A 15831-nucleotide genomic window follows, 5' to 3' on the forward strand; every position below is an offset into this window, starting at 1 on the left:
AAGCAGCTTCCTGGCAAGCCAATGACTCACTCTATGAAAGGAAAAGCGGCTACTGCAGCGCTGCTTAAAAATGCACCTATTCAGGAGATATGCAAAGCAGCTGCATGGCGTTCGGTTCACACTTTGCCCGCCATTACTGCCTAGATTCTGATACTCAAGCTGAGTTTGGGCAAGCATCCTTGAGGAATTTGTTTGGATAATTGTATAATTCAGAATGTATTTGTTACTCAGGTATTCGTCCGCATTGTCCAGGGATGGGCTTGCTACTCTATTCAGTGCTTATGATTAATGATGAGTATCCCCTGGAAGAGATAGATAAGTTACTTACATGTAATCCTAGTTCTCTTCCAGGGGTATAATGTAATATGCTGTCAAAAAGACCTAACCTAACTGTCACCTGTGGGGCATGATGGGAGCCTAGAGGTCCTGGAGGTCTTAAAGGCATGGCACCAGAGTGTTCTATATGCAGCATTCTAGGCTAATCTGCCTGCTATCACCTTGTCTTTTCCCTTTGAAAATAAAGGCTATGGTAAAAAACATAGTTGGAGGTACATTTTCTTTGTCATGAAAATTTTATTTTATATGTTTTTAAGTATTTCAAACGAAAATATTCAATGCAATATTGGCATATTTGAGGCTAGTATTACGGTTCAGGCTGCATATTTTATATACATGTGTGTATATTTGAAATATATGCATCTTGTATATATATATATATATATATTCACTGAAAAAAACATAGGTTTCACACATGTTATAGTTAGCTGGACATTTCGTTCGTAAAAAAACAATGAAATTCCCCCGTTATAGTTAGTTCAGCTAACTATAACTCGCGCGCCCGCAATCCACTGCTGATGACGTCACATATTACATCACTCATGACATGGTCAGTGACATCACTCATGACATCACTGATGACATCTCAAATGACATCACTGATGACATCACTGATGATGTCATCCATTGAGTATGTATTTCTGATCAATTTTAATATGTTTAATACATATAGGGAAAGGCTTGTTGAAGAATGAGTGGGTGTACAAGTATGTAAATGGATGATTTTCTGTGGTGCGTAACTGACTCTATAAGTGAGTCATTAAATGTATCTTACTGCAGACTAGTGACTAAACTGTGTAAATATTTGTATGTGTCTGTATGTTGGTGTATAAGTGGCGGCATGCTTTTGTGAATACCTATATAAGTGTCTATATAAGTTATTGATTGTATGGGTTCCTGATTGTTTGTGCGGGTAGGGTGTGTGTGACTCTATGCATAGATGTGTGAGTGGGTGATTCTATAGGTGCATGATTTTATATGTGAAAGGCAGTATATATGTGTGTAAGAGTATATAAGTGGGTAGATGTGAGAGTGTGTGATTGTGAGAGTGACTGTATGGATGAGTGTGTGCTTGTATCAATGATTCTATAAGAGCGTAAGAATGTGGTACTATTTTTATGAGTAAGTGAACTTGAGTGTGTATAACCGCATGGGTGAGTAAATGGGAGTGTGATTATTTGCATGACTGACTAGGTGTGAGAGTACCTCTATGGATGATTGGTAGTGTGTGAGTGTCTATATAGGTATATAAATGCATATGAAAGTTTTGTATGTTGTGACTAAGTATGAGTGACTGTACAGGTGAATGAGTGGAGGTGTATGTATAGTTAAGAGTTAATAAGTGGGTATGAAGTCATTGGTATTGCAGTATGTATGGTTTTGTGAATGGAACTCTTAAATTTTGATTCGGTGTATCAAAGGTTATATTAGGGAGTGAGAAGATGCGGTAATTTATCACATGGATGATGTCATTTGAGATGTCATTAGTGATGTCATGAGTGATGTCACTGACCATGTCATGAGTGATGTAATATGTGACGTCATCAGCAGTGGATTGCGGGCGCGCCAGTAATAGCTAGCTGAACTAACTATAACGGGGGAATTTCATTGGTTTTTTACGAACGAAATGTCCAGCTAACTATAACATGTGTGAAACCTATGGTTTTTTCAGTGCATTTGCAAGGTTTTTTAAATGCTAATTCCTAACTATAACGTGTGTGAAACCTATGGTTTTTTCAGTGAATTTCAAAGGTTTTTTAAATGCTAATTTTGGAATCTTTTATTATATTTTTAAATATATTTCTTTTACGACAAGTTACCTATGTATATATTTATAGATTATCTGTATCCTTTAATTTGTAATGGCTCAACATTTTTTTTGTATTTGGATAAAGTTAAACAGCATAGTTAATATCTTCTATTAACTTATATACATTTTAATTCATTCTTTTTTTTTACCGTGCTCGCTCGGTGCGCGCTCGGTGCACGCACCAAGTACGCATGCATACGTTTGTCATGTACGCATGCATACGTTATCTACGTACGCATGCGTACGTCATAGTGCGTGCTCGGTGCGTGCACTAAGTACGCATGCGTACGTAGATAACGTACGTATACGTATGTTGTCCATGTACGCATGCGTACGTCGTGTGTGCTCTGCGCGGTACGTTTGTGCATGCGCGCGTACTACGCGCGCTGAGTTCGTGCATGCGCGCGTAGTACGTTCGTGCATGCGCGCGTGCTTCTTACATGCGCAACGAACGCGCGTAATGCGTACGAGCATGCGCGCATAGTACGTTCGCGCATGTGTGAGTGCTATGTATATGCGCTACGTACATGCGTAACACATACGCGCATGCGCACGCGCTTTGTATGCGCGCTACGTACGCGCGTAATACGTTCGCGCATGCGTACTTGCTCCGGCGTGCGCGCACCGAGCGCGCACCTCAAGTCATGTGATTAAAACACAACACTTTTCATTGGTTCATACTAGTTTCAGTTCCAGATTCTTCCAACACCACACCCACTCCCCTCATTATTACTTCTGATTCACTTGGAGAAGGAGCTGATCTGTTTTTGGGATACAATGGCAGAGCAGCAGCCATCTTCTGAGACTGAACAGGATACTCTTGTGAGACAGAGTCAGAGGAAGCAGAAAGACTCCTTCATATGGCAGTTTTTCACTTTTCCAGAATGCCAAAAGAAGGTGAATGCACCAAAAGTCACCTGCATTCTTTGTCAACGGACCTTATCACGTGGAAATGCTAATAAGAAATACTCTTTTAGTATTTACACAATGTTAAGGCATGTTGAAAAAGTGCATCCAGCGACTTTTGCTCGAGCTGTTAGTGAAAACCCACCAGCAGCTCAGCCGAGCACATCCGCAACAGCTCAGCCGAGCACACCATTGGCAGCTCATCCGAGCACTTCTTTTGCGGTGGTGCCTTCTCCTACTTCTACACCTCTGGATATACGCCCTTCTTTTGCAAGGCTGTATACACGGTGCTTGGACTGTCATGCTGTCATTTCTATTGGTGAGACCAGTATAGCTCCGTTCACTAAACCTTTCTCTACATCCAAATTACGTCTTAAAATTGCTCGACAGTTCATACATACATTAAGATTCTTTTCTAAACTGGCTGTTTTTGAGATGTTTTTCTCTAGAGAATCCAATTTACTTGTCAATTTGTGTGTCAATATCATAGTTATTCCTTCATGTTGTATTTTATCCACAGCTTCCAGTTTGACAATCTCTTCATTTTCCAATTTCAAAAGTTCTTGATTGAATATAGAGCATTCATGTAGTGTTGGCATTAAGCAGATTACAGTATTTTTCCCAGCAATTTTCTTGTATATTTTCTCTGGAACTATTTGTTCTGTTGGAAACACATTATATAGCAATCAACTCTGTAAAGCTTTTCTGCCATGTTCTGTGAGTAGTCAAATTCTGATATCTTTGAGAATACTTGCATAATCCTCATCATTGTCTTGCCGCATATTGGTAATGAGTTCTTTGTACTCAAAGTATGTCCAAATATTCACATTACCTATACTTCCTAATGACTTTTTCGTGTCTTCATGTGTAAGGGTTTGAAAAACTGGTTGTCCTTTAACTGGAGTAAGCTGCAGAAGATCTCCAAAAACTATAGCATGTTTTCCTCCAAATAGCACGTCATAGTTTGTCTTTAGAATTTGCTGCATTCTTAAATGCACAAAGACAAAGGCAAGCATTAAGTTTGATACCATGCTTACCTCATCAATGATGAGAACTTTCATTTTTTTCAATACTCTTGCAACTTCAAAACATGCTTCTCCTGTTAGCTTGTGGTATTGTATTTTGTTCTCATGCTCTACTGGTAACATTAGCAAACGATGGAGGGTAATTCCTTTTATGTTATATGCTGCTAACCCAGTTGGAGCAGTAACAACACAAGACAAAGTTGAATCTGTTTTTTGCTGTAGGTAGCTTCTAATTACTTTAATCAAGAAACTTTTTCCAGTTCCGGCTTGTCCACTCACATACATTCTGATTGGTTCAAACGATGTGCATGAGCACTCTTTATTTTCATGTAGTAATCCGTGATCAATTTTTTTTCTGACTTCCTCATAAATTTGTTGTTGTTCATCATTCAGTTGTTGTTCCATATTTGGTAAGTTTATTAAATCTTCCTGAGCTTGATTCATAGCTGTTTCGACTTCAGTCATGGCTATTACAGCTTCATTTTCTACGATTGGTTGTCCTAGAGGATCTTGACTGAACGTCCCAGAACTTTGACTGTCTTGAGAACTGTCTCTAGCTACTTCAGCTGCAATTGTTGCTTCTTGTTCAATTTCTTCATTTAACATTTGAACATAAGTTGAGAAAGTACTGCATTCTATGCTATCTTTGCAAGCATTAAAGGAATCTTCATAGCTCTGAAAATCTCCAAATAGTTCGTCCTCTGAACGCCATGGTTTAAACAGCTGTAAAAGTGCCAAGTAGTAAAATTCCTTTTTGTCAGTAGTGTCACAACTCAGCTTCCGGTGATTAATCAAACTTCCTTTTGTTTGTTTTACCAAACATCCTTCCTCACCAGTGACTTTATATTTTCCATTGTTGATGTCTTCTGTGGTATTTCGTTTATCAATGTAGTTCTGCAGCACTTCATAGAGACACATGTTCTCAAGATGATGACTTCTTTGTGGGTAATATGTGTCCAACATGTTTGTTCTTAAAATGTCTGTACTTTCAAGTTCGTTCTCTGCTAAATATTCAATTTCTCGAACAGATTTCAGTACCCGATTTCTCATTCCTTGAAGGCCTAAACTTACCCAAATTACTGTTCTGGATTTGGAGTACAGACTTGCAGATGATAATCTATCTGAGCATTCGTAGGATCCAATTTCTCGATGCGATAACATCTTTAAACTGAAACTGTATAGCTTTTTACTGACAGTCTTCTCGTGAGAAATCTCTTCCCACATTTCTTTCAATTCCGTTTTCTAAGATTTAGTGATGTAAGATGTGACATTCCAAGCAACAGCAATAGAATTATCAGCAACATACTGTATATCCATGTTAGCATTCCACATGGATAAAATGACTGGGTTGTAGTCATTTATATATTTTGACTCTTCTTTTCTTCTTAGGTTGTAGGTATTCTTAGGCGATTTTCTTGTAATAGTATGTCGCACAGCTGGCATAAAACTGTTTACTCTTCCTTTTGAAAGAACAGGTCGTGGAAATCCAAATCGACATTTTGTGTAGAATTTATCTTTACTCTTGTACTTTCGTCGACAGTATTTTCCACACCGATGTCTTTGGAAATGTAAAACTTGCTCTTTTAAGTTTTTTTCTTCTGTGCTTTTAGGTATAGCACATGTTGCATATTCTTCAATGAATGATAAAACTGCATCATCAGAATCTGTTCCAAATTTTGGGGCATCCTTGATCCACAACAGCATTTGAATATGAGGAGCACCTCTTGCTTGGTACTCTTTTCTCCAAAAGAAATCCACAACTTCTCCAAGAGGTGGATTTTTTTTATTGCAGATGAAGGACATCATAGCCTCAAATCTATGATTGAAATATCTGCAAACATTAACCGGATCTAATGAGCACAATTCTCCTGCTGTCTTGTATTGGATGTTTTCAATATTTGAATTTGCCTCTCGAAGAAAATCCAGTAAATCATCCCAAGCGTACTCAGCACAGCTTAGGGTAAGGAACCATGTAGGAGTTCCTAAATTCCGTAACATACATTTCAATTCTCCATGGCGTCGGTACCAATATTCATTAGTTCCTCGCTGACAAGCCATCAGATTTATCAATTGAGATTCCAAATGATCATCTCGCTGTTGCACTTTGTTCATAAAATCCTTTGCTGAAATGTTCATAAATTTGTTCTTCTTTTGACTTATCCACTTTTTCAATTTGCCCAGCTGGTATTCCTGAGTCTGCTAGTAAAACTTCTTCATCTTCATCCATATAAATTGTTTCATACCATTTATTATTTCTTTTCAAATATAAATTTGCTCTTTGTACTTTTCGTACATCTACCAGCTCCTGCCAAATTTTCTTATTCTTTGTTGGTACTCCATTAACCAGAATAACTAATGGTTCAGTTTCCAATCTATCTGCATCAATTGTTTCCATATTTTTTTTCAAATCCAATGGCAAATAGACAACTCTTCCTTTTAAACCTCTTTGTAAATCCGAAGGAGGTAATTTACCTGTTTTGGGCTCCATACGAACTATAGTCTGAAAAGGATGGACACATTGAATGAGTATAGACTCATATGTATTTAAGTCACTAAGTTCTGCAGGAATTTCAACCAATTCTAAATTATTGTGTACAGCTCTTGCTGGCATTTTATTTTCTTCTAACTTGTTATAACAGTATTTACAAATACGGTGATATTCACCCAAATCAAAACAATTCTCCAGAAATAAATATGTAGCAAAATCCATCCACTTAGTATTATTTTCTTTTTCACTTTTTTATAGAGATCAACATACCTTGTTTGATTTTTATAATGGCTTCTCCGGCAACAAATACAAGTAATATTTGGTCTTTCATTAGAGATGATAGTAAATTTTGTCATTTGATCTTCAAATGTTTTACTAACAGTGGGTTCTACATTCTCTTCCACATTTTCCTCAATAACTGTGTCATTTCCTACACTTTCTTGCTCTGGACCAAAGTAACAAAACTGAATATCATCAGTAACCTTCACTACATCTGATACAGATCCACGGAACAGAGCATTATTCAACTCATTTAACTTTAGTGCTGGACTTTTCGCAAAAAACAATGTTCTCACAAACTTTCTCATTTCAGTATGATGAACAGCCAGCATCCTAAAATGGTGAAAAACACTTTGGCAAACTTTCCTAGATAGACAAGCAATAGAATGTCCTTGCAAAGCAGTATTCCCTCTCACTCTGCATGGGTCTAGTCTTTGAAGCACCTTAATCTTCTGTTTAACAATCTTTTTACTATATTCTCTTAGGAAGTCATGTAATTTATCAATAGATTCCTGTCGCACAGTGCAAATACTACTACAATTCCAAGTGTACACTGGGGCTTTAGGACGTCTCCCCATAACCTCATCAGCTAACACTTCTTCCTCATTTCTTGGAACCATTTTCTCCTTTTCCATTACACAACCATCTTTAACTTCATAAGCTCGACCATTGGTGTCAACTGCATGCAACAAACTATTACTTTGAAGATAACTCTCTTCATTAAAAAATGGCTCAGTACTTGAACTATGCTTCCATTCTCCTAAGAACACTTTACAAAAGTAATTTTTTTTCACTACTCTTTTCCTTTTGCTTTGTGACTTCATTGCTTTTACTAATTTTTCTAATCTACGCATCCTGTTCAAAATTAAAATTAATAGTTTTCGTATTATTTCCAAAGCCTTAGAAACAATTTTTTCAATATATTTCTTTTTTTTATCAAATTTGGTTTTCTTCTTATATTTTTTCACATCCTTTAGCAAATTTAACATCACTCTTCTCTGAAACATTTTTCTACGAATGTTTTTAAAATCTATTTTTCGTGTTAAGTCACTCTTTCTTACTTCTGATTCAACATTGGCTTTTCGTATTTTTTGTCGACTCTGTTGTGTTTTGTACTTGAAACACTATTTGCAGTGCATATTTTCTTAACATTTTTTCTTTGTTTGAAGATATTTTTTTAAAAATCCTTAGTCTGCTTACCAGAAGTCTTTTTCTTTTTTCCAACATGAGGTTCTTCAACTATTTTTTTTTGGTCCAGTTTTCTTCAAATATAGATGTTGTTGCTGTTCTTTTCTCTTTCTTGACTTTATAGGCATCTTTAATTAATTTCACTGTTGTTCAGCAATACCTGAAAGAAACTAAAAGAAAAATACCTTTATGTAATTTTAATACATTACCATTTTTTTCAGAGCTTTTCAAATCCTATCACATGACCTGTCCCTTTCCTACAACTGCAAGTCTGACAGAACAAGAGAAACACGTATTAAATCTGTAACATCAATTCCTGAGTGCATACAGACTTGTGGTGTGATTCTAGGCAAAAAACGATTTTAGTTTGGCAATTTCAAAGCACATTTACTACTGTGGAAGAGTAAGTCATAATTACTATGGCAGCCTGACACATTTTCCTTATATTTTAAAGAGGCAGAAAAGAGTACACGTCCTAACAGCTACTTGAGACCATCAGCATGTGTTACAGGGTGAGTGATTAGAGTAGAGCAAAGGAAATGAGCCTTGGTGACATTGAATGTGTTAGCATTACACACTGCTATCTGAAATACCACACAGAGCTGAATAGGAAGCATGAGAGTGCAGGAGAAGCACCTGTCTGTGTGCTAAGGGCGTACTTCTGGAGACCATGTATTGTCAGGTGCAACACAGATATGCATGGACGCTTGCACAACTGCATGAGGACTGCAGAGATGTATGTAAGAGTACATGTGTGGTAAAGGTTATTTGGAGTTTTGAACATGTTGGATCTACATCACCCATTGCGGGAGTGGAAGAAAAATGTACCATGCTATTTTCAAATGTGTTTGCATTTGCCTCTCATTTGTGATAAAGTGATTTCTGCTCAATGCTAACCATCACAGTTCTTGAAAACAAGCTGCCCCTTTCCTGCTAGTGCAAGTCAAACAGAGCAACAGCAACACGAATTAAATCTCTGTGAAAAATTCCTCTGTAGAGACAGACTCATGGTGTGATTCTAGGCACAAAACAGTATTCCTGGGTGATACCAGTACACCTTAACTTATGGTGAAGACATACTCCATAATATCTGTCATGTTCAAGGCAGTTAAATATCTTCCTTAACATAAAATGTAAAACACAACTTTTAAAGTGGTAAGAAAATGTACCATGCTATTTTCAAATGTGTTTGCATTTGCCTCTCATTTCTGAGAAAGTGATTTCTGCTGAATGCTAACCATCACAGTTCTTGAAAACAAGTTGCCCCTTTCCTGCTAGTGCAAGTCAAACAGAGCAACAGTAACACAAATTAAATCTCTGTGAAAAATTCCTGTGTAAAGACAGACTCATGGTGTGAGTCTAGACACAAAACAGTTTTTTTGGTTGATACCAGTACACCTTAACTTATGGTGAAGACATACTCCATATTATCTCTCATGTTCAAGGCAGTTAAATATCTTCCTTAACATAAAATGTAAAACACAACTTTTAAAGTGGTAGGAAAATGTACCATGCTATTTTCAAATGTGTTTGCATTTGCCTCTCACTTCTGAGAAAGTGATTTCTGCTGAATGCTAACCATCACAGTTCTTGAAAAAAGCTGCCCCTTTCCTGCGACTGCAAGTCTAACAGAGCAACAGCAACACAAATTAAATCTCTAAGAAGAATTCCTCTGTACAGACAGACTCATGGTGTGATTCTAGGCACAACACAGTATTCCTGGGTGATACCAGTACACCTTAACTTATGGTGAAGACATACTCCATAATATCTGTCATGTTCAAGGCAGTTAAATATCTTCCTTACAATAAAATGTAAAACACAACTTTTAAAGTGGTAGGAAAATGTACCATGCTATTTTCAAATGTGTTTGCATTTGCCTCTCATTTCTGAGAAAGTGATTTCTGCTGAATGCTAACCATCACAGTTCTTGAAAACAAGCTGCCCCTTTCCTGCAACTGCAAGTCTAACAGAGCAAGAGCAACACAAATTAAATCTCTGTGAAAAATTCCTCTGTAGAGACAGACTCATGGTGTGATTCTAGGCACAAAACAGTATTCCTGGATGATACCAGTACACCTTAACTTATGGTGAAGACATACTCCATAATATCTGTCATGTTCAAGGCAGTTAAATATCTTCCTTAACATAAAATGTAAAACACAATTTTTAAAGTGGTAGGAAAATGTACCATGCTATTTTCAAATGTGTTTGCATTTGCCTCTCATTTGTGAGAAAGTGATTTCTGCTCACTGCTAACCATCACAGTTCTTGAAAACAAGCTGCCCCTTTCCTGCTAGTGCAAGTCAAACAGAGCAACAGCAACACAAATTAAATCTCTGTGAAAAATTCCTGTGTAAAGACAGACTCATGGTGTGAGTCTAGACACAAAACAGTTTTTTTGGTTGATACCAGTACACCTTAACTTATGGTGAAGACATACTCCATATTATCTCTCATGTTCAAGGCAGTTAAATATCTTCCTTAACATAAAATGTAAAACACAACTTTTAAAGTGGTAGGAAAATGTACCATGCTATTTTCAAATGTGTTTGCATTTGCCTCTCACTTCTGAGAAAGTGATTTCTGCTGAATGCTAACCATCACAGTTCTTGAAAACAAGCTGCCCCTTTCCTGCAACTGCAAGTCAAACAGAGCAACAGCAACACAAATTAAATTTCTGTGAAAAATTCCTGTGTAAAGACAGACTCATGGTGTGAGTCTAGACACAAAACAGTTTTTTTGGTCGATACCAGTACACCTTAACTTATGGTGAAGACATACTCCATATTATCTCTCATGTTCAAGGCAGTTAAATGTCTTCCTTAACATAAAATGTAAAACACAACTTTTAAAGTGGAAGGAAAATGTACCATGCTATTTTCAAATGTGTTTGCATTTGCCTCTCATTTCTAAGAAAGTGATTTCTGCTGAATGCTAACCATCACAGTTCTTGAAAACAAGCTGCCCCTTTCCTGCAACTGCAAGTCTAACAGAGCAAGAGCAACACAAATTAAATCTCTGAGAAGAATTCCTGTGTGCACACAGACTCATGGTGTGATTATAGGCACAAAACAGTATTCCTGGGTGATACCAGTACACCTTAACTTTTGGTGAAGACATACTCCATAATATCTTTCAAGTTCAAGGCACTTAAATATCTTCCTTAACATAAAATGTAAAACACAACTTTTAAAGTGGGAAAATGTACCATGCTAATTTCAAATGTGTTGGCATTTGCCTCTCATTTGTGAAATATTGATTTGTGCTGAATGCTAGCCATCACACTTCAAGAAAACAAGCTGCCCCTTTCCTACGAATGCAAGTCTTACAGAACCAGACCACCACAAATTAAATCTCTGACAACAATTCCTTTGTGCACACACACTCATGGTGTGATTCTAGGCACAAAACAGTATTCCTGGGTGATACCAGTACACCTTAACTTATGGTGAAGACATACTCCATAATATCTTACAAGTTCAAGGCAGTTAAATATTTTCCAAAACATAAAATGTAAAACACAACTTTAAAACAATAATCACATTTACATTTTTTTTATCAAAATACACCACATACATCCCCTCTCAAATTCATAACTCATCTTTAAAAGTAGTTAGTTGAGAAAGAAATGGGCCACTCACACAGCAGATTATCAGAGCCAGAATCTCTGAACTGTACACCTCTCAGCAGACCCAGTAAATGGCAATGTTTCCCTCTCTTTTTTCACACATATACATGTTAATTTCAAATCACAGTGCTTCCCACATTTTTTCAAATGGAAACACATATTTCTATTGGTTGCAAATTTCAACCCTTTTTCAAATGATCCCTTCCCCCAACATGACTTCTGCCTGCTACCATAGCAACAGGTCATGGAACACTGGTGTGAGCAGAGAGGTCAGAAGTTCAGCACACAATGTTTCAAATCCAAAGAGCAAGAGTGCTTGACTTTTCAAACCTAACAGCAAATCTAAACTAATGTTCTGTGGGAACACATTTTTCCGAACCAATACAAAACATGTTTTTAAAAATTTAAACATACAACCTAGTTTTTAGTGTTGTATGGTCTGAAACAGCCAATGATTTCTTTTTATTTTGAAAAAAGTATGTAAGCCTCCATTTTACAACTATCTTTCTTTTTGTATTGCCATTCTACTGAAAGACACCTTTTGAGTGCATCCAGATCTCCTTGAAAGATGTTCACAGTGTGGATTATAGGTCACAGCTATGTCTTCTGGAGTGAAAAGTTTGCAGAAAAAAGAGGTATTGTGAAAGATCTTGCTTTGCCAAATGGAGACATTAAATGGATTGGTCAGAGAGGGTTAAAGTGGCACCAATTAATGCCTTTGGTGAAAACCTTTCTACATCTCCCACAGCCTAACCTTATTATTGTGCACTGTGGTGGAAATGACCTAGGCACTTTAACTGGGGTAGGTCTGGAAATGCTTATTAAGGACACCTTTGTGCAATTGATGTCACTTTTTCCACAAACTGCCTTTGTATATTCTAATATATGCCAAAGGCAAAAGTGGAACTGGTCCTACCAACATTGTCCGCAGATTGACAAAGCAAGAAAGCACGTCAATAAGTCTGTTTCTGCTTTCCTCAGAGACTATGGTATGGGTTCTATATACCACAACAACTTGCGTTACAACATGCAAGGCATTTATAGAGGAGACGGTGTACATTTCAATGATGAAGGGAACAGAGTCTTCCTCTTGAACTTTAGACTCTGCATCGGTACTTACTTGTAGGTACCAAAAAACACTCAATGAACACAACGGCTCTTTTTAGAGCCAACCAACATCCAAACACAAATTTTTTTTTGCCGTGCGCGCACAGTGCGCGCACCTCGCGAATTTTAAAAAAAAATTACAATCTTTTTTTTTGCCCTTCGGGGTCCCACTGTGAAAACGCTAGGGGGTCAGGAACTCCCTACCCTGCCCCCTTTTCACGTTCTCCACCTTTCCTTTTCAGTGTGACAGACAAAATGGCGGCCGACACTTCCTGATTTCGACCGATTCGAATGTTTACAGACATATAACAACCAATCAGAATTATGCTCGCGCACGTTAGGGTGCGCGCACCGTATGCTTACGGTACGCTTACGGTGCGCGCACGGTGCGCGCTTATAGATATGTATATGCTTTTAAATGCTATTTTCTGAGCAACTAATAAACAGATTGACACCAGACCTGCAAAAGGCACTTCCCTGACCTGAGGACTACCTCTTTGCCAAATTTCAAGTAATTCTGTTCAGCCGTTCGGGCTGTACCTTCGACTAAAGGTCCTATGGAAAAATGCATGGGGAAAACGCGTTTTGGGACCCCCTTTTTTCTCGACCCCCGCTTGACGAATCACCCCGAGACTTTCAGGGTAGGAGCTGAGCGGAGCGCCCCATTAGTTTTGAAATTTTCGCGAGGATTCGTCAACCGGCGCCAAAGTTATTCAAAATAGAATTTTCAGATTTCCTATGGAAACACGGTCCTAACTATAACTATCTACTGGCGACCGCCAGTAGATAATATATATATATATATATATATTTATATATATATATATATATATATATATATATATATATATATATATATATATATATATATATATATATATATGAGAAGAAAGGGTTTGCCCACCAGATAGGACGCACATGCAGAGGAACCGTAGCGAGCAGGGAGGCCACTGTGATGAAGCACGTCTCAGCAATCCTGACGCGTTTCCGGCCGACGCCCTTTGTCAAAGGTAAGCTGCTGGGAAATGATAGCAAGGGACCTCCAATATTTTTCCTCTTTTTATTTTGCAGATTCAGCTCAGGTGAGCATTCACGCACAGCATTATGGGATTGGAAGTCCTTATACATCAAGCCCATGTGGGCTGCAGTCATTTCCAAAACAAAAGTTCTCCAATTGTTCAATGTGTCACTCACCAACAGTAGTTCTCCCCAGTGCTGACACCCTCACCTCTGCTCTGCGCAACACAGCCTGCCATTCAGCTGTAACAGACCCGCTTTGAAGCGGTAGTGCATCCCGCGACCGGGCACGGCCGCCATTAATGAGAAGAAAGGGTTTGCCCACCAGATAGGACGCACATGCAGAGGAACCGTAGCGAGCAGGGAGGCCACTGTGATGAAGCACGTCTCAGCAATCCTGACGCGTTTCGGGCCGACGCCCTTTGTCAAAGGTAAGCTGCTGGGAAATGATAGCAAGGGACCTCCAATATTTTTCCTCTTTTTATTTTGCAGATTCAGCTCAGGTGAGCATTCACGCACAGCATTATGGGATTGGAAGTCCTTATACATCAAGCCCATGTGGGCTGCAGTCATTTCCAAAACAAAAGTTCTCCAATTGTTCAATGTGTCACTCACCAACAGTAGTTCTCCCCAGTGCTGACACCCTCACCTCTGCTCTGCGCAACACAGCCTGCCATTCAGCTGTAACAGACCCGCTTTGAAGCGGTAGTGCATCCCGCGACCGGGCACGGCCGCCATTAATGAGAAGAAAGGGTTTGCCCACCAGATAGGACGCACATGCAGAGGAACCGTAGCGAGCAGGGAGGCCACTGTGATGAAGCACGTCTCAGCAATCCTGACGCGTTTCGGGCCGACGCCCTTTGTCAAAGGTAAGCTGCTGGGAAATGATAGCAAGGGACCTCCAATATTTTTCCTCTTTTTATTTTGCAGATTCAGCTCAGGTGAGCATTCACGCACAGCATTATGGGATTGGAAGTCCTTATACATCAAGCCCATGTGGGCTGCAGTCATTTCCAAAACAAAAGTTCTCCAATTGTTCAATGTGTCACTCACCAACAGTAGTTCTCCCCAGTGCTGACACCCTCACCTCTGCTCTGCGCAACACAGCCTGCCATTCAGCTGTAACAGACCCGCTTTGAAGCGGTAGTGCATCCCGCGACCGGGCACGGCCGCCATTAATGAGAAGAAAGGGTTTGCCCACCAGATAGGACGCACATGCAGAGGAACCGTAGCGAGCAGGGAGGCCACTGTGATGAAGCACGTCTCAGCAATCCTGACGCGTTTCGGGCCGACGCCCTTTGTCAAAGGTAAGCTGCTGGGAAATGATAGCAAGGGACCTCCAATATTTTTCCTCTTTTTATTTTGCAGATTCAGCTCAGGTGAGCATTCACGCACAGCATTATGGGATTGGAAGTCCTTATACATCAAGCCCATGTGGGCTGCAGTCATTTCCAAAACAAAAGTTCTCCAATTGTTCAATGTGTCACTCACCAACAGTAGTTCTCCCCAGTGCTGACACCCTCACCTTTGCTCTGCGCAACACAGCCTGCCATTCAGCTGTAACAGACCCGCTTTGAAGCGGTAGTGCATCCCGCGACCGGGCACGGCCGCCATTAATGAGAAGAAAGGGTTTGCCCACCAGATAGGACGCACATGCAGAGGAACCGTAGGGAGCAGGGAGGCCACTGTGATGAAGCACGTCTCAGCAATCCTGACGCGTTTCGGGCCGACGCCCTTTGTCAAAGGTAAGCTGCTGGGAAATGATAGCAAGGGACCTCCAATATTTTTCCTCTTTTTATTTTGCAGATTCAGCTCAGGTGAGCATTCACGCACAGCATTATGGGATTGGAAGTCCTTATACATCAAGCCCATGTGGGCTGCAGTCATTTCCAAAACAAAAGTTCTCCAATTGTTCAATGTGTCACTCACCAACAGTAGTTCTCCCCAGTGCTGACACCCTCACCTCTGCTCTGCGCAACACAGCCTGCCATTCAGCTGTAACAGACCCGCTTTGAAGCGGTAGTGCATCCCGCGACCGGGCACG

The sequence above is a fragment of the Triturus cristatus genome, chromosome 4_1 (genome assembly GCF_964204655.1).
Source record: "Triturus cristatus chromosome 4_1, aTriCri1.1, whole genome shotgun sequence".
Classification (NCBI taxonomy): domain Eukaryota; kingdom Metazoa; phylum Chordata; class Amphibia; order Caudata; family Salamandridae; genus Triturus; species Triturus cristatus.